Below are 17500 nucleotides of genomic sequence, written 5' to 3'. Positions count from 1 at the left end.
CGAAATTAAACCACTATTGGCGGACGCCAGCCCCAAGCGCCAGCCCCGACCGCCACCCCCCGACCGCCACAAGGCGACCGCCACAAGGCGACCGCCACAAGGCGACCGCCACAAGGCGACCGCCACAAGGCGACCGCCACTGGCCCCAAGCGCCAGCCCCGACCGCCACCCCCCGACCGCCACAAGGCGACCGCCACAAGGCGACCGCCACAAGGCGACCGCCACAAGGCGACCGCCACAAGGCGACCGCCACAAGGCGACCGCCACTGGCCCCAAGCGCCAGCCCCGACCGCCACCCCCCCGACCGCCACAAGGCGACCGCCACAAGGCGACCGCCACCGGCCCCAAGCGCCAGCCCCGACCGCCACCCCCCGACCGCCACAAGGCGACCGCCACAAGGCGACCGCCACAAGGCGACCGCCACAAGGCGACCGCCACAAGGCGACCGCCACCGGCCCCAAGCGCCAGCCCCGACCGCCACCCCCCGACCGCCACAAGGCGACCGCCACAAGGCGACCGCCACAAGGCGACCGCCACAAGGCGACCGCCACAAGGCGACCGCCACTGGCCCCAAGCGCCAGCCCCGACCGCCACCCCCCGACCGCCACAAGGCGACCGCCACAAGGCGACCGCCACAAGGCGACCGCCACAAGGCGACCGCCACAAGGCGACCGCCACAAGGCGACCGCCACTGGCCCCAAGCGCCAGCCCCGACCGCCACCCCCCGACCGCCACAAGGCGACCGCCACAAGGCGACCGCCACCGGCCCCAAGCGCCAGCCCCGACCGCCACCCCCCGACCGCCACAAGGCGACCGCCACAAGGCGTTAGTGGCCGCGCCCGGTACTTTACTGGACCCTATTTGGCCCGCGGACCGGCCGGCGTCGCTTCCTTGAATGCTTAGCCGCCTTTCGAGCTGCCATGCCGGGCTTGAGTTAGTGGTTTGCGCCCGGTACTCTACGTTAAAAGTCAGGCGGAACGGCTCTGAAGCTCCAGACGGTGCTTCCTTGAATGCTTAGCCGCCTTTCGAGCTGCCATGCCGGGCTTGAGTTAGTGGTTTGCGCCCGGTACTCTACGTTAAAAGTCAGGCGGAACGGCTCTGAAGCTCCAGACGGTGCTTCCTTGAATGCTTAGCCGCCTTTCGAGCTGCCATGCCGGGCTTGAGTTAGTGGTTTGCGCCCGGTACTCTACGTTAAAAGTCAGGCGGAACGGCTCTGAAGCTCCAGACGGTGCTTCCTTGAATGCTTAGCCGCCTTTCGAGCTGCCATGCCGGGCTTGAGTTAGTGGTTTGCGCCCGGTACTCTACGTTAAAAGTCAGGCGGAACGGCTCTGAAGCTCCAGACGGTGCTTCCTTGAATGCTTAGCCGCCTTTCGAGCTGCCATGCCGGGCTTGAGTTAGTGGTTTGCGCCCGGTACTCTACGTTAAAAGTCAGGCGGAACGGCTCTGAAGCTCCAGACGGTGCTTCCTTGAATGCTTAGCCGCCTTTCGAGCTGCCATGCCGGGCTTGAGTTAGTGGTTTGCGCCCGGTACTCTACGTTAAAAGTCAGGCGGAACGGCTCTGAAGCTCCAGACGGTGCTTCCTTGAATGCTTAGCCGCCTTTCGAGCTGCCATGCCGGGCTTGAGTTAGTGGTTTGCGCCCGGTACTCTACGTTAAAAGTCAGGCGGAACGGCTCTGAAGCTCCAGACGGTGCTTCCTTGAATGCTTAGCCGCCTTTCGAGCTGCCATGCCGGGCTTGAGTTAGTGGTTTGCGCCCGGTACTCTACGTTAAAAGTCAGGCGGAACGGCTCTGAAGCTCCAGACGGTGCTTCCTTGAATGCTTAGCCGCCTTTCGAGCTGCCATGCCGGGCTTGAGTTAGTGGTTTGCGCCCGGTACTCTACGTTAAAAGTCAGGCGGAACGGCTCTGAAGCTCCAGACGGTGCTTCCTTGAATGCTTAGCCGCCTTTCGAGCTGCCATGCCGGGCTTGAGTTAGTGGTTTGCGCCCGGTACTCTACGTTAAAAGTCAGGCGGAACGGCTCTGAAGCTCCAGACGGTGCTTCCTTGAATGCTTAGCCGCCTTTCGAGCTGCCATGCCGGGCTTGAGTTAGTGGTTTGCGCCCGGTACTCTACGTTAAAAGTCAGGCGGAACGGCTCTGAAGCTCCAGACGGTGCTTCCTTGAATGCTTAGCCGCCTTTCGAGCTGCCATGCCGGGCTTGAGTTAGTGGTTTGCGCCCGGTACTCTACGTTAAAAGTCAGGCGGAACGGCTCTGAAGCTCCAGACGGTGCTTCCTTGAATGCTTAGCCGCCTTTCGAGCTGCCATGCCGGGCTTGAGTTAGTGGTTTGCGCCCGGTACTCTACGTTAAAAGTCAGGCGGAACGGCTCTGAAGCTCCAGACGGTGCTTCCTTGAATGCTTAGCCGCCTTTCGAGCTGCCATGCCGGGCTTGAGTTAGTGGTTTGCGCCCGGTACTCTACGTTAAAAGTCAGGCGGAACGGCTCTGAAGCTCCAGACGGTGCTTCCTTGAATGCTTAGCCGCCTTTCGAGCTGCCATGCCGGGCTTGAGTTAGTGGTTTGCGCCCGGTACTCTACGTTAAAAGTCAGGCGGAACGGCTCTGAAGCTCCAGACGGTGCTTCCTTGAATGCTTAGCCGCCTTTCGAGCTCTCCTGCCCGGCGTGGGTTTCGCGTCCGCGCCCGGTACATTATGGAAGCCAAAAAAAAAAAAAATTCTAAGTGCGAGTGGGACCGGCCTGGGGGGCTTCCTTGAAAGCCCATCCGCCCTCCGAGCTCTCCCACCGGTCGTGGGTTGGCGTCCGCCACTGCTCAAAGCGAACTTCAAATTATCTGCTTAATAATGTGGAACACCATTCTTAAGTAGTTTTTCCTTAATTTGGGCTCAACTGGCCGGTAATGATCCCCGGTGTCTGAGATTGATCTCAGTGATCCAAAGAGCCCTGACACGTAATACCATCCATGAGTTTAATTGAAAAACAAAAAATGTAATCTTTATGACACATAAATACAATTTGCATAATAATTTGGAACACAGTGTAGACTTCCAGCGGACCGCGCGCGGCTCGGCTGACGGCGCAGCGCGATCTGGTACCGCTGCGCGGGACGAAACACGCCCCGTGCAGAGTTCCAGGCGGCCGGGAAGACATTTAAGCGCTGCCGCTGCAGCTGCGGCGGGGATTTGCCGTCCTCCGGTGGACACGACGAGTAAATACACCAGCAATCGCACTTACACCGTGTTCCAAATTATTATGCAAGTGACATTTATCTCAGATTTTCCTAAATAGTCGATGCAAAATGAGTCAGCATAATTTTCAAGTCATCAACCATTATTTTGATGAATTCTAATTTTATTGAACAAACCTCCGAATGATCACAGAATTTTTAAAAAATAAAAAACTTAAAATGCACTGTTCCACATTATTACGCACAACAGAGTTTTATAACATTTTATAGGTTTTTATGAACTGAAATGCCCATCTTAAGAATTTACAGCATTAGGAGGTCATATTTACTGAAATCAAAAGCTATTTCAAAGAAAAGACAAACAAGTTACATTTTAACATAGGACCCTTTATTTCAATAAAAAACAAAGTTACATTTTAACATAGGACCCTTTGTTCAACAGCAGCTTCACGATTCTTCCATCCACTGAACTTGTGAGTTTTTGTACAGTTTCTGGTTGAATTTCTTGGCAGGATCTAAGAATAGCCTGCCAGAGCTGCTCTTTGGAATTGAACTGCCTCCCACCTTCGTAGATTTTCTGCTTGACGATGCTCCACAAGTTTTCAATAGGATTGAGGTCAGGGGAGCATGGGGGCCACACCATCAGTTTCTCTCCCTTTATTCCCATAGATGCCAAAGACGTTGACGTATTTCTTGCAGCATGAGACGGTGCATTGTCATGCATGAAGATGATCTTTTGACGGAAAGCACGGTTCTTCCTGTTGTACCATGGACAGAAGTGTTGAGTCAGAAATTCCACGTAGTTAACAGACGTAATTTTGACGCCTTCAGGGACCCTAAAGGGGCCAAGCAGCTCTCTCCCCATGATTCCGGCCCAAAACATCACTCCGCCACCTCCCTGCTGACGCCGCAGCCTTGTTGGGCTATCGTGGCCGTCCACCAACCATCCACGACTCCATCCATCTGTAAAGTCAAGTCAAATCAAGTTTATTTGTATAGCCCTAAATCACAAGCAGTCTCAAAGGGCTTCACATTGACAGAAATTGACAATTATTCTCAAAGCATCCCCTGAGCTCTCAAAAGTGCAAGGAAAAACTTAAAAAACCCTACCTGGCCCATCCAAGGTGGCACGGCACTCGTCGGTGAACAGGACTGTCTGAAAATTTGTCTTCATGTAAGTCTGGGCCCACTGCAGCCGTTTCTGCTTGTTCGCGTTGTTCAGGGGTGGCCGAATGGAGGGTTTCCGCACAACTGCAAGCCTCTGGAGGATCCTGCACCTCGTCGTTCGTGGGACTTCACTGGCACCAGCAGCGTCGAATATTTGTTTGCTCGTCTTTAGTGGCATGCTTGCAGCCGCCCTCTTGATTCGATTTGTTTGTCTTGCAGAAACCTTCCTTGTCGTGCCTTTGTCTGCACGAACGCGCGTTTGCTCCGAATCAGCGACGAATTTCTTCAAAGTTCGATGGTCGCGCTTAAGCTTTCGTGCAATATCGAATGTCTGCATACCTTGTCCAAGGCATCGAACGATTTCACGCTTCTCGACAGCAGAGAGATCCTTTTTCCTCCCCATGGTTGAACGAAATGGCCGAACGCTTAAAAACGCGGAACTTAAATAGACTTGTTAATTACTACAATTGCGCTCACCTGGCAGACTACCATGGACTGTACCATGACTGAGGGTGATTTCAGTACTTGAAAAACAAAAAATGTAATCTTTATGACACTTAAATACATTTTGCATAATAATTTGGAACACGGGACCGTGTTCCAAATTATTATGCAAAGGATATTTATCTCAGATTTTCCTAAATAGCTTCCTTGAAATGTTACCCGGCTTTTGAGCTCTCCTGCCGGGCGTGGGTTTGCGTCAGCGCCCGGTAACATTATGGAAGCTAAAAGAAAGAAAAAAGAAACAAATCTAAGTGCGATTGCTGGTGTCTAAATACATTTTGCATAATAATTTGGAACACGGGACCGTGTTCCAAATTATTATGCAAGTGATATTTATCTCAGATTTTCCTAAATAGCTTTACTCGTCGTGCCGACCGGAGGGAGGCCACTCCCCGCCGCAGCTGAACAGTCATCCCGGCCTAGTGGAGGTCTGCGCAGGGGGGGTCTTCCTTGAAATGTTACCCGGCTTTTGAGCTCTCCTGTCCGGCGTGGGTTTGCGTCAGCGGCCGGTGTCATTTACTCGTCGTGCCGACCGGAGGGAGGCCACTCCCCGCCACAGCTGAACAGTCATCCCGGCCTAGTGGAGGTCTGCGCAGGGGGGGTCTTCCTTGAAATGTTACCCGGCTTTTGAGCTCTCCTGTCCGGCGTGGGTTTGCGTCAGCGGCCGGTGTCATTTACTCGTCGTGCCGACCGGAGGGAGGCCACTCCCCGCCGCAGCTGAACAGTCATCCCGGCCTAGTGGAGGTCTGCGCAGGGGGGGTCTTCCTTGAAATGTTACCCGGCTTTTGAGCTCTCCTGTCCGGCGTGGGTTTGCGTCAGCGGCCGGTGTCATTTACTCGTCGTGCCGACCGGAGGGAGGCCACTCCCCGCCACAGCTGAACAGTCATCCCGGCCTAGTGGAGGTCTGCGCAGGGGGGGTCTTCCTTGAAATGTTACCCGGCTTTTGAGCTCTCCTGTCCGGCGTGGGTTTGCGTCAGCGGCCGGTGTCATTTACTCGTCGTGCCGACCGGAGGGAGGCCACTCCCCGCCACAGCTGAACAGTCATCCCGGCCTAGTGGAGGTCTGCGCAGGGGGGGTCTTCCTTGAAATGTTACCCGGCTTTTGAGCTCTCCTGTCCGGCGTGGGTTTGCGTCAGCGGCCGGTGTCATTTACTCGTCGTGCCGACCGGAGGGAGGCCACTCCCCGCCACAGCTGAACAGTCATCCCGGCCTAGTGGAGGTCTGCGCAGGGGGGGTCTTCCTTGAAATGTTACCCGGCTTTTGAGCTCTCCTGTCCGGCGTGGGTTTGCGTCAGCGGCCGGTGTCATTTACTCGTCGTGTCCACCGGAGGGAGGCCACTCCCCGCCGCAGCTGCAGCGGCAGCTTTGAAACGTCATCCCGGCCCCCTGGAACTGTGCGCGGGGGGGGCGATGCGTCCCGTGCGAGGTACCAGGTCGCGCTGCGCCGTCTGCCTGGCCGCTTTGGGCCCGCTGGAAGTCTATTAAAGCTCCGCGATCTCCGCCTCGGTGCTTAAAAAGCGTCCATCCGCTCTCCTGGAGCTTCTTTCGGTCATCTCGTCCGCGTGCACGGCCTGCCGGTGGCACCGGCTGGAGCTCCGCAAAAAGCTCCATTTCTGTTAAAAATGCTTAGCCGCGTCCCTGGAAGCCCAATCGGGCGTAGAAAGTGAGGGGGAAGGCCCCCAAAGCACCGGCTGGAAGTCCCAAAAAAGCTCCATGATTGGTCAATAATGCTTAGCCGCCTCCCTGGAAGCCTAATCGGGCATAAAAAGCTAGGCGGAACGGCCCCAAAGCTCCACACGGAAGTCCCAAAAAAGCTCCATGATTGGTCAATAATGCTTAGCCGCCTCCCTGGAAGCCTAATCGGGCATAAAAAGCTAGGCGGAACGGCCCCAAAGCTCCACACGGAAGTCCCAAAAAAGCTCCATGATTGGTCAATAATGCTTAGCCGCCTCCCTGGAAGCCTAATCGGGCATAAAAAGCTAGGCGGAACGGCCCCAAAGCTCCACACGGAAGTCCCAAAAAAGCTCCATGATTGGTCAATAATGCTTAGCCGCCTCCCTGGAAGCCTAATCGGGCATAAAAAGCTAGGCGGAACGGCCCCAAAGCTCCACACGGAAGTCCCAAAAAAGCTCCATGATTGGTCAATAATGCTTAGCCGCCTCCCTGGAAGCCTAATCGGGCATAAAAAGCTAGGCGGAACGGCCCCAAAGCTCCACACGGAAGTCCCAAAAAAGCTCCATGATTGGTCAATAATGCTTAGCCGCCTCCCTGGAAGCCTAATCGGGCATAAAAAGCTAGGCGGAACGGCCCCAAAGCTCCACACGGAAGTCCCAAAAAAGCTCCATGATTGGTCAATAATGCTTAGCCGCCTCCCTGGAAGCCTAATCGGGCATAAAAAGCTAGGCGGAACGGCCCCAAAGCTCCACACGGAAGTCCCAAAAAAGCTCCATGATTGGTCAATAATGCTTAGCCGCCTCCCTGGAAGCCTAATCGGGCATAAAAAGCTAGGCGGAACGGCCCCAAAGCTCCACACGGAAGTCCCAAAAAAGCTCCATGATTGGTCAATAATGCTTAGCCGCCTCCCTGGAAGCCTAATCGGGCATAAAAAGCTAGGCGGAACGGCCCCAAAGCTCCACACGGAAGTCCCAAAAAAGCTCCATGATTGGTCAATAATGCTTAGCCGCCTCCCTGGAAGCCTAATCGGGCATAAAAAGCTAGGCGGAACGGCTCCAAAGCTCCACACGGAAGTCCCAAAAAAGCTCCATGATTGGTCAATAATGCTTAGCCGCCTCCCTGGAAGCCTAATCGGGCATAAAAAGCTAGGCGGAACGGCCCCAAAGCTCCACACGGAAGTCCCAAAAAAGCTCCATGATTGGTCAATAATGCTTAGCCGCCTCCCTGGAAGCCTAATCGGGCATAAAAAGCTAGGCGGAACGGCCCCAAAGCTCCACACGGAAGTCCCAAAAAAGCTCCATGATTGGTCAATAATGCTTAGCCGCCTCCCTGGAAGCCTAATCGGGCATAAAAAGCTAGGCGGAACGGCCCCAAAGCTCCACACGGAAGTCCCAAAAAAGCTCCATGATTGGTCAATAATGCTTAGCCGCCTCCCTGGAAGCCTAATCGGGCATAAAAAGCTAGGCGGAACGGCCCCAAAGCTCCACACGGAAGTCCCAAAAAAGCTCCATGATTGGTCAATAATGCTTAGCCGCCTCCCTGGAAGCCTAATCGGGCATAAAAAGCTAGGCGGAACGGCCCCAAAGCTCCACACGGAAGTCCCAAAAAAGCTCCATGATTGGTCAATAATGCTTAGCCGCCTCCCTGGAAGCCTAATCGGGCATAAAAAGCTAGGCGGAACGGCCCCAAAGCTCCACACGGAAGTCCCAAAAAAGCTCCATGATTGGTCAATAATGCTTAGCCGCCTCCCTGGAAGCCTAATCGGGCATAAAAAGCTAGGCGGAACGGCCCCAAAGCTCCACACGGAAGTCCCAAAAAAGCTCCATGATTGGTCAATAATGCTTAGCCGCCTCCCTGGAAGCCTAATCGGGCATAAAAAGCTAGGCGGAACGGCCCCAAAGCTCCACACGGAAGTCCCAAAAAAGCTCCATGATTGGTCAATAATGCTTAGCCGCCTCCCTGGAAGCCTAATCGGGCATAAAAAGCTAGGCGGAACGGCCCCAAAGCTCCACACGGAAGTCCCAAAAAAGCTCCATGATTGGTCAATAATGCTTAGCCGCCTCCCTGGAAGCCTAATCGGGCATAAAAAGCTAGGCGGAACGGCCCCAAAGCTCCACACGGAAGTCCCAAAAAAGCTCCATGATTGGTCAATAATGCTTAGCCGCCTCCCTGGAAGCCTAATCGGGCATAAAAAGCTAGGCGGAACGGCCCCAAAGCTCCACACGGAAGTCCCAAAAAAGCTCCATGATTGGTCAATAATGCTTAGCCGCCTCCCTGGAAGCCTAATCGGGCATAAAAAGCTAGGCGGAACGGCCCCAAAGCTCCACACGGAAGTCCCAAAAAAGCTCCATGATTGGTCAATAATGCTTAGCCGCCTCCCTGGAAGCCTAATCGGGCATAAAAAGCTAGGCGGAACGGCCCCAAAGCTCCACACGGAAGTCCCAAAAAAGCTCCATGATTGGTCAATAATGCTTAGCCGCCTCCCTGGAAGCCTAATCGGGCATAAAAAGCTAGGCGGAACGGCCCCAAAGCTCCACACGGAAGTCCCAAAAAAGCTCCATGATTGGTCAATAATGCTTAGCCGCCTCCCTGGAAGCCTAATCGGGCATAAAAAGTTAGGCGGAACGGCTCCAAAGCTCCACACGGAAGTCCCAAAAAAGCTCCATGATTGGTCAATAATGCTTAGCCGCCTCCCTGGAAGCCTAATCGGGCATAAAAAGTTAGGCGGAACGGCCCCAAAGCTCCACACGGAAGTCCCAAAAAAGCTCCATGATTGGTCAATAATGCTTAGCCGCCTCCCTGGAAGCCTAATCGGGCATAAAAAGTTAGGCGGAACGGCCCCAAAGCTCCACACGGAAGTCCGAAAAAAGCTCCATGATTGGTCAATAATGCTTAGCCGCCTCCCTGGAAGCCTAATCGGGCATAAAAAGTTAGGCGGAACGGCCCCAAAGCTCCACACGGAAGTCCGAAAAAAGCTCAAAAATTTTCTAAGTGCCAACGGCTCATTCGCCGTAATGTGTCCGCTCCGCGCTGGTTCCCCGGTCGGCCGCGAATAGCGCAAAATCAGCCTCACGGAAGTTCGAAAAAAGCTCAAAAATTTTCTAAGTGCCAACGGCTCATTCGCCGTAATGTGTCCGCTCCGCGCTGGTTCCCCGGTCGGCCGCGAATAGCGCAAAATCAGCCTCACGGAAGTTCGAAAAAAGCTCAAAAATTTTCTAAGTGCCAACGGCTCATTCGCCGTAATGTGTCCGCTCCGCGCTGGTTCCCCGGTCGGACCGCGAATAGCGCAAAAATCAGCCTAAGTGCAGTACCAACCTTGGCGTGTTGGTGCGCCAGAGTACGATGAGTTGGTCCCCCTAGTCACTGTACTCATTACCTTTACCCCCTAATCGCAAAATATAGTCAGAACGTATATGCAGAAGACTATTTTTTTCTTTTTTAAAATTTTCTAAGTGCCAGCGGATGCTGGCACACGAACTGTCCGAGCTACGACGGTTCTCCGGTCGGACAGCGAGGGTGAAAAAGCGGTCCTAAAATCACCGAGGGCTGCCGCACAAGTTGTCCGAGTGGCGACGGTTCCCCGGTCGGCCACGAATGTCGAAAATTCGGCCTCTCCACCACGGAGGTCGGTGAGAATTTCAGAATATTTTCTAAGTGCCAACGGCTCTTGCGCCGTAAAGTGTCCGCTTTGCCTGGTTCCCTCGGTCGGCCACAAATAGCGAAAAATCAGCCTCTCCTTCTGGAGCTCGCCTAAGTGCCAACGGCTCTTGCGCCGTAATGTGTCCGCTTTGTCTGGTTCCCTCGGTCGGCCACAAACGGCGAAAAATCAGCCTCTCCTTCTGGAGCTCGTGCCAACTTTGGCGAATATTTTCTAAGTGCCAACGGCTCTTGCGCCGTAAAGTGTCCGCTTTGCCTGGTTCCCTCGGTCGGCCACAAATAGCGAAAAATCAGCCTCTCCTTCTGGAGCTCGCCTAAGTGCCAACGGCTCTTGCGCCGTAATGTGTCCGCTTTGTCTGGTTCCCTCGGTCGGCCACAAACGGCGAAAAATCAGCCTCTCATTCTGGAGCTCGTGCCAACTTTGGCGAATATTTTCTAAGTGCCAACGGCTCTTGCGCCGTAATGTGTCCGCTTTGCCTGGTTCCCTCGGTCGGCCACAAATAGCGAAAAAATCAGCCTCTCCTTCTGGAGCTCGCCTAAGTGCCAACGGCTCTTGCGCCGTAATGTGTCCGCTTTGCCTGGTTCCCTCGGTCGGCCACAAACGGCGAAAAATCAGCCTCTCATTCTGGAGCTCGTGCCAACTTTGGCGAATATTTTCTAAGTGCCAACGGCTCTTGCGCCGTAATGTGTCCGCTTTGCCTGGTTCCCTCGGTCGGCCACGAACGGCGAAAAATCAGCCTCTCCTTCTGGAGCTCGCCTAAGTGCCAACGGCTCTTGCGCCGTAATGTGTCCGCTTTGCCTGGTTCCCTCGGTCGGCCACAAACGGCGAAAAATCAGCCTCTCCTTCTGGAGCTCGCCTAAGTGCCAACGGCTCTTGCGCCGTAATGTGTCCGCTTTGCCTGGTTCCCTCGGTCGGCCACAAATAGCGAAAAACCAGCCTCTCCTTCTGGAGCTCGCCTAAGTGCCAACGGCTCTTGCGCCGTAATGTGTCCGCTTTGCCTGGTTCCCTCGGTCGGCCACAAACGGCGAAAAATCAGCCTCTCCTTCTGGAGCTCGCCTAAGTGCCAACGGCTCTTGCGCCGTAATGTGTCCGCTTTGCCTGGTTCCCTCGGTCGGCCACAAATAGCGAAAAACCAGCCTCTCCTTCTGGAGCTCGCGCCAACTTTGTCAAAAAATTTCTAAGTGCCAACGGCTCTTGCGCCGTAAAGTGTCCGCTTTGCCTGGTTCCCTCGGTCGGCCACAAATAGCGAAAAATCAGCCTCTCCTTCTGGAGCTCGTGCCAACTTTGGCGAATATTTTCTAAGTGCCAACGGCTCTTGCGCCGTAAAGTGTCCGCTTTGCCTGGTTCCCTCGGTCGGCCACAAATAGCGAAAAATCAGCCTCTCCTTCTGGAGCTCGCCTAAGTGCCAACGGCTCTTGCGCCGTAATGTGTCCGCTTTGTCTGGTTCCCTCGGTCGGCCACAAACGGCGAAAAATCAGCCTCTCCTTCTGGAGCTCGTGCCAACTTTGGCGAATATTTTCTAAGTGCCAACGGCTCTTGCGCCGTAAAGTGTCCGCTTTGCCTGGTTCCCTCGGTCGGCCACAAATAGCGAAAAATCAGCCTCTCCTTCTGGAGCTCGCCTAAGTGCCAACGGCTCTTGCGCCGTAATGTGTCCGCTTTGTCTGGTTCCCTCGGTCGGCCACAAACGGCGAAAAATCAGCCTCTCATTCTGGAGCTCGTGCCAACTTTGGCGAATATTTTCTAAGTGCCAACGGCTCTTGCGCCGTAATGTGTCCGCTTTGCCTGGTTCCCTCGGTCGGCCACAAATAGCGAAAAAATCAGCCTCTCCTTCTGGAGCTCGCCTAAGTGCCAACGGCTCTTGCGCCGTAATGTGTCCGCTTTGCCTGGTTCCCTCGGTCGGCCACAAACGGCGAAAAATCAGCCTCTCATTCTGGAGCTCGTGCCAACTTTGGCGAATATTTTCTAAGTGCCAACGGCTCTTGCGCCGTAATGTGTCCGCTTTGCCTGGTTCCCTCGGTCGGCCACGAACGGCGAAAAATCAGCCTCTCCTTCTGGAGCTCGCCTAAGTGCCAACGGCTCTTGCGCCGTAATGTGTCCGCTTTGCCTGGTTCCCTCGGTCGGCCACAAACGGCGAAAAATCAGCCTCTCCTTCTGGAGCTCGCCTAAGTGCCAACGGCTCTTGCGCCGTAATGTGTCCGCTTTGCCTGGTTCCCTCGGTCGGCCACAAATAGCGAAAAACCAGCCTCTCCTTCTGGAGCTCGCCTAAGTGCCAACGGCTCTTGCGCCGTAATGTGTCCGCTTTGCCTGGTTCCCTCGGTCGGCCACAAACGGCGAAAAATCAGCCTCTCCTTCTGGAGCTCGCCTAAGTGCCAACGGCTCTTGCGCCGTAATGTGTCCGCTTTGCCTGGTTCCCTCGGTCGGCCACAAATAGCGAAAAACCAGCCTCTCCTTCTGGAGCTCGCCTAAGTGCCAACGGCTCTTGCGCCGTAATGTGTCCGCTTTGCCTGGTTCCCTCGGTCGGCCACAAACGGCGAAAAATCAGCCTCTCCTTCTGGAGCTCGCCTAAGTGCCAACGGCTCTTGCGCCGTAATGTGTCCGCTTTGCCTGGTTCCCTCGGTCGGCCACAAATAGCGAAAAACCAGCCTCTCCTTCTGGAGCTCGCCTAAGTGCCAACGGCTCTTGCGCCGTAATGTGTCCGCTTTGCCTGGTTCCCTCGGTCGGCCACAAACGGCGAAAAATCAGCCTCTCCTTCTGGAGCTCGCCTAAGTGCCAACGGCTCTTGCGCCGTAATGTGTCCGCTTTGCCTGGTTCCCTCGGTCGGCCACAAATAGCGAAAAACCAGCCTCTCCTTCTGGAGCTCGCCTAAGTGCCAACGGCTCTTGCGCCGTAATGTGTCCGCTTTGCCTGGTTCCCTCGGTCGGCCACAAACGGCGAAAAATCAGCCTCTCCTTCTGGAGCTCGCCTAAGTGCCAACGGCTCTTGCGCCGTAATGTGTCCGCTTTGCCTGGTTCCCTCGGTCGGCCACAAATAGCGAAAAACCAGCCTCTCCTTCTGGAGCTCGCCTAAGTGCCAACGGCTCTTGCGCCGTAATGTGTCCGCTTTGCCTGGTTCCCTCGGTCGGCCACAAACGGCGAAAAATCAGCCTCTCCTTCTGGAGCTCGCCTAAGTGCCAACGGCTCTTGCGCCGTAATGTGTCCGCTTTGCCTGGTTCCCTCGGTCGGCCACAAATAGCGAAAAACCAGCCTCTCCTTCTGGAGCTCGCGCCAACTTTGTCAAAAAATTTCTAAGTGCCAACGGCTCTTGCGCCGTAAAGTGTCCGCTTTGCCTGGTTCCCTCGGTCGGCCACAAATAGCGAAAAATCAGCCTCTCCTTCTGGAGCTCGTGCCAACTTTGGCGAATATTTTCTAAGTGCCAACGGCTCTTGCGCCGTAATGTGTCCGCTTTGCCTGGTTCCCTCGGTCGGCCACAAATAGCGAAAAATCAGCCTCTCCTTCTGGAGCTCGCCTAAGTGCCAACGGCTCTTGCGCCGTAATGTGTCCGCTTTGTCTGGTTCCCTCGGTCGGCCACAAACGGCGAAAAATCAGCCTCTCCTTCTGGAGCTCGTGCCAACTTTGGCGAATATTTTCTAAGTGCCAACGGCTCTTGCGCCGTAAAGTGTCCGCTTTGCCTGGTTCCCTCGGTCGGCCACAAATAGCGAAAAATCAGCCTCTCCTTCTGGAGCTCGTGCCAACTTTGGCGAATATTTTCTAAGTGCCAACGGCTCTTGCGCCGTAATGTGTCCGCTTTGCCTGGTTCCCTCGGTCGGCCACAAATAGCGAAAAAATCAGCCTCTCCTTCTGGAGCTCGCCTAAGTGCCAACGGCTCTTGCGCCGTAATGTGTCCGCTTTGCCTGGTTCCCTCGGTCGGCCACAAACGGCGAAAAATCAGCCTCTCATTCTGGAGCTCGTGCCAACTTTGGCGAATATTTTCTAAGTGCCAACGGCTCTTGCGCCGTAATGTGTCCGCTTTGCCTGGTTCCCTCGGTCGGCCACGAACGGCGAAAAATCAGCCTCTCCTTCTGGAGCTCGCCTAAGTGCCAACGGCTCTTGCGCCGTAATGTGTCCGCTTTGCCTGGTTCCCTCGGTCGGCCACAAACGGCGAAAAATCAGCCTCTCCTTCTGGAGCTCGCCTAAGTGCCAACGGCTCTTGCGCCGTAATGTGTCCGCTTTGCCTGGTTCCCTCGGTCGGCCACAAATAGCGAAAAACCAGCCTCTCCTTCTGGAGCTCGCCTAAGTGCCAACGGCTCTTGCGCCGTAATGTGTCCGCTTTGCCTGGTTCCCTCGGTCGGCCACAAACGGCGAAAAATCAGCCTCTCCTTCTGGAGCTCGCCTAAGTGCCAACGGCTCTTGCGCCGTAATGTGTCCGCTTTGCCTGGTTCCCTCGGTCGGCCACAAATAGCGAAAAACCAGCCTCTCCTTCTGGAGCTCGCCTAAGTGCCAACGGCTCTTGCGCCGTAATGTGTCCGCTTTGCCTGGTTCCCTCGGTCGGCCACAAACGGCGAAAAATCAGCCTCTCCTTCTGGAGCTCGCGCCAACTTTGTCAAAAAATTTCTAAGTGCCAACGGCTCTTGCGCCGTAAAGTGTCCGCTTTGCCTGGTTCCCTCGGTCGGCCACAAATAGCGAAAAATCAGCCTCTCCTTCTGGAGCTCGTGCCAACTTTGGCGAATATTTTCTAAGTGCCAACGGCTCTTGCGCCGTAATGTGTCCGCTTTGCCTGGTTCCCTCGGTCGGCCACAAATAGCGAAAAATCAGCCTCTCCTTCTGGAGCTCGCCTAAGTGCCAACGGCTCTTGCGCCGTAAAGTGTCCGCTTTGTCTGGTTCCCTCGGTCGGCCACAAACGGCGAAAAATCAGCCTCTCCTTCTGGAGCTCGTGCCAACTTTGGCGAATATTTTCTAAGTGCCAACGGCTCTTGCGCCGTAAAGTGTCCGCTTTGTCTGGTTCCCTCGGTCGGCCACAAATAGCGAAAAATCAGCCTCTCCTTCTGGAGCTCGCGCAAGTGCCAACGGCTCTTGCGCCGTAAAGTGTCCGCTTTGTCTGGTTCCCTCGGTCGGCCACAAATAGCGAAAAATCAGCCTCTCCTTCTGGAGCTCGTGCCAACTTTGGCGAATATTTTCTAAGTGCCAACGGCTCTTGCGCCGTAATGTGTCCGCTTTGTCTGGTTCCCTCGGTCGGCCACAAATAGCGAAAAATCAGCCTCTCCTTCTGGAGCTCGTGCCAACTTTGGCGAATATTTTCTAAGTGCCAACGGCTCTTGCGCCGTAAAGTGTCCGCTTTGCCTGGTTCCCTCGGTCGGCCACAAATAGCGAAAAATCAGCCTCTCCTTCTGGAGCTCGCGCCAACTTTGTCAAAAAATTTCTAAGTGCCAACGGCTCTTGCGCCGTAAAGTGTCCGCTTTGCCTGGTTCCCTCGGTCGGCCACAAATAGCGAAAAATCAGCCTCTCCTTCTGGAGCTCGCGCCAACTTTGTCAAAAAATTTCTAAGTGCCAACGGCTCTTGCGCCGTAAAGTGTCCGCTTTGCCTGGTTCCCTCGGTCGGCCACAAATAGCGAAAAATCAGCCTCTCCTTCTGGAGCTCGCGCCAACTTTGTCGAAAAATTTCTAAGTGCCAACGGCTCTTGCGCCGTAAAGTGTCCGCTTTGTCTGGTTCCCTCGGTCGGCCGCAAATAGCGAAAAATCAGCCTCTCGCCCGTCAGGTACCAGGCGTTGGGGTACCAGGGGTAAGTGCAGTACCAGCTTTGGTCTGTTGGTGCGCCAGAGTACGATGAGTTGGTCCCCCTAGTCACTGTACTCATTACCTTTACCCCCAAATCGCAAAATATAGTCAGAACGAGTGTGGGGAACACAAGTTTTGGCCCCGAGAACCAGGCGGCTGGTGTCTCTAGCGATGTGTTCCCCCCCAAAAAGTGTTCACATGCTCGGACAGCGAACCTAGGAGCTACCGCAAAGCACTCTGGAAGTGCAAGAGCGAAAAATTTTCTAAGTACAAAAACTCTCGAAAATTTTCAAAGTGTCACAGTGCTCGAAAATTTTCAAAGTGCTACATGCTTTCCATCCAAGGAAGGAATAGTGGAGGACCGGCCGCCTCCTTAAACACAAGCCGGCGGAACGACGGGGAGGACCGGCCGCCTCCTTAAACACAGGCCGGTGGAACGTTTGGCAGAATTCTTCTCGTGGAGGACCGGCCGCCTCCTTAAACACAAGCCGGCGGAACGACGGGGAGGACCGGCCGCCTCCTTAAACACAGGCCGGTGGAACGTTTGGCAGAATTCTTCTCGTGGAGGACCGGCCGCCTCCTTAAACACAGGCCGGTGGGAACGGTTGGCAGAATTGCGTGACGGCCGCCTGCTCCCGGCGTCCGCACGTGAACGAACACCCCCTCCCGGGGACGGCCGTCTGCTCCCGACCGCCGTCCTTCACCCCCTCACCTTCCGGACCCCCGTCTGCTCCCGGCGGGCCTCCGAGTACCCCCACCTTCTCCCGAACTGACCGACAGGCAATGAGACCCGCCTTGGTAGGGCCCCCACCGGCCCCGGCTCGCGCCGGCGTTGGGTGGACGGTTCCTCCCCACTTGCGGGTCGCTCTCCACGGAGGACCGGTCGCCTCACTAAACATAGGCCGGGCGAAAATCTGCGAATGTTATACATCCAAGGAGGGAGGACCGGCCGCCTCCTTAAACCACCGGCCGGGCGAAAATCTGCGAATGTTATACATCCAAGGAGGGAGGACCGGCCGCCTCCTTAAACCACCGGCCGGGCGAAAATATGCGAATGTTATACATCCAAGGAGGGAGGACCGGTCGCCTCACTAAACATAGGCCGGGCGAAAATCTGCGAATGTTATACATCCAAGGAGGGAGGACCGGCCGCCTCCTTAAACCACCGGCCGGGCGAAAATCTGCGAATGTTATACATCCAAGAAAGGAAGGAAGGAGGGAACCGGCCGCCTCCTTAAACACAGGCCGGGCGAAAATCTGCGAATCTTATCCATCCAAGGACGGAGGACCGGCCGCCTCCTTAAACACAGGCCGGTAGGAACGGTTGGCAGAATCGCGTGACGGCCGCCTGCTCCCGGCGTCCGCACGTGAACGAACACCCCCTCCCGGGGACGGCCGTCTGCTCCCGGCCGCCGTCCTTCACCCCCCTCAGCTTCCGGACCCCCGTCTGCTCCCGGCGGGCCTCCGAGTACCCTCCCCTTCTCCCGAACTGACCGACTGGCACTCATGACCCGCCTTGGTAGGGCCCCCACCGGCCCCGGCTCGCGCCGGCGTTGGGTGGACGGTTCCTC

Source organism: Syngnathus typhle, unplaced genomic scaffold (assembly GCF_033458585.1).
Source record: "Syngnathus typhle isolate RoL2023-S1 ecotype Sweden unplaced genomic scaffold, RoL_Styp_1.0 HiC_scaffold_120, whole genome shotgun sequence".
In the NCBI taxonomy this organism is placed as follows: domain Eukaryota; kingdom Metazoa; phylum Chordata; class Actinopteri; order Syngnathiformes; family Syngnathidae; genus Syngnathus; species Syngnathus typhle.
Note: the sequence above shows the minus strand (reverse complement) of the source record.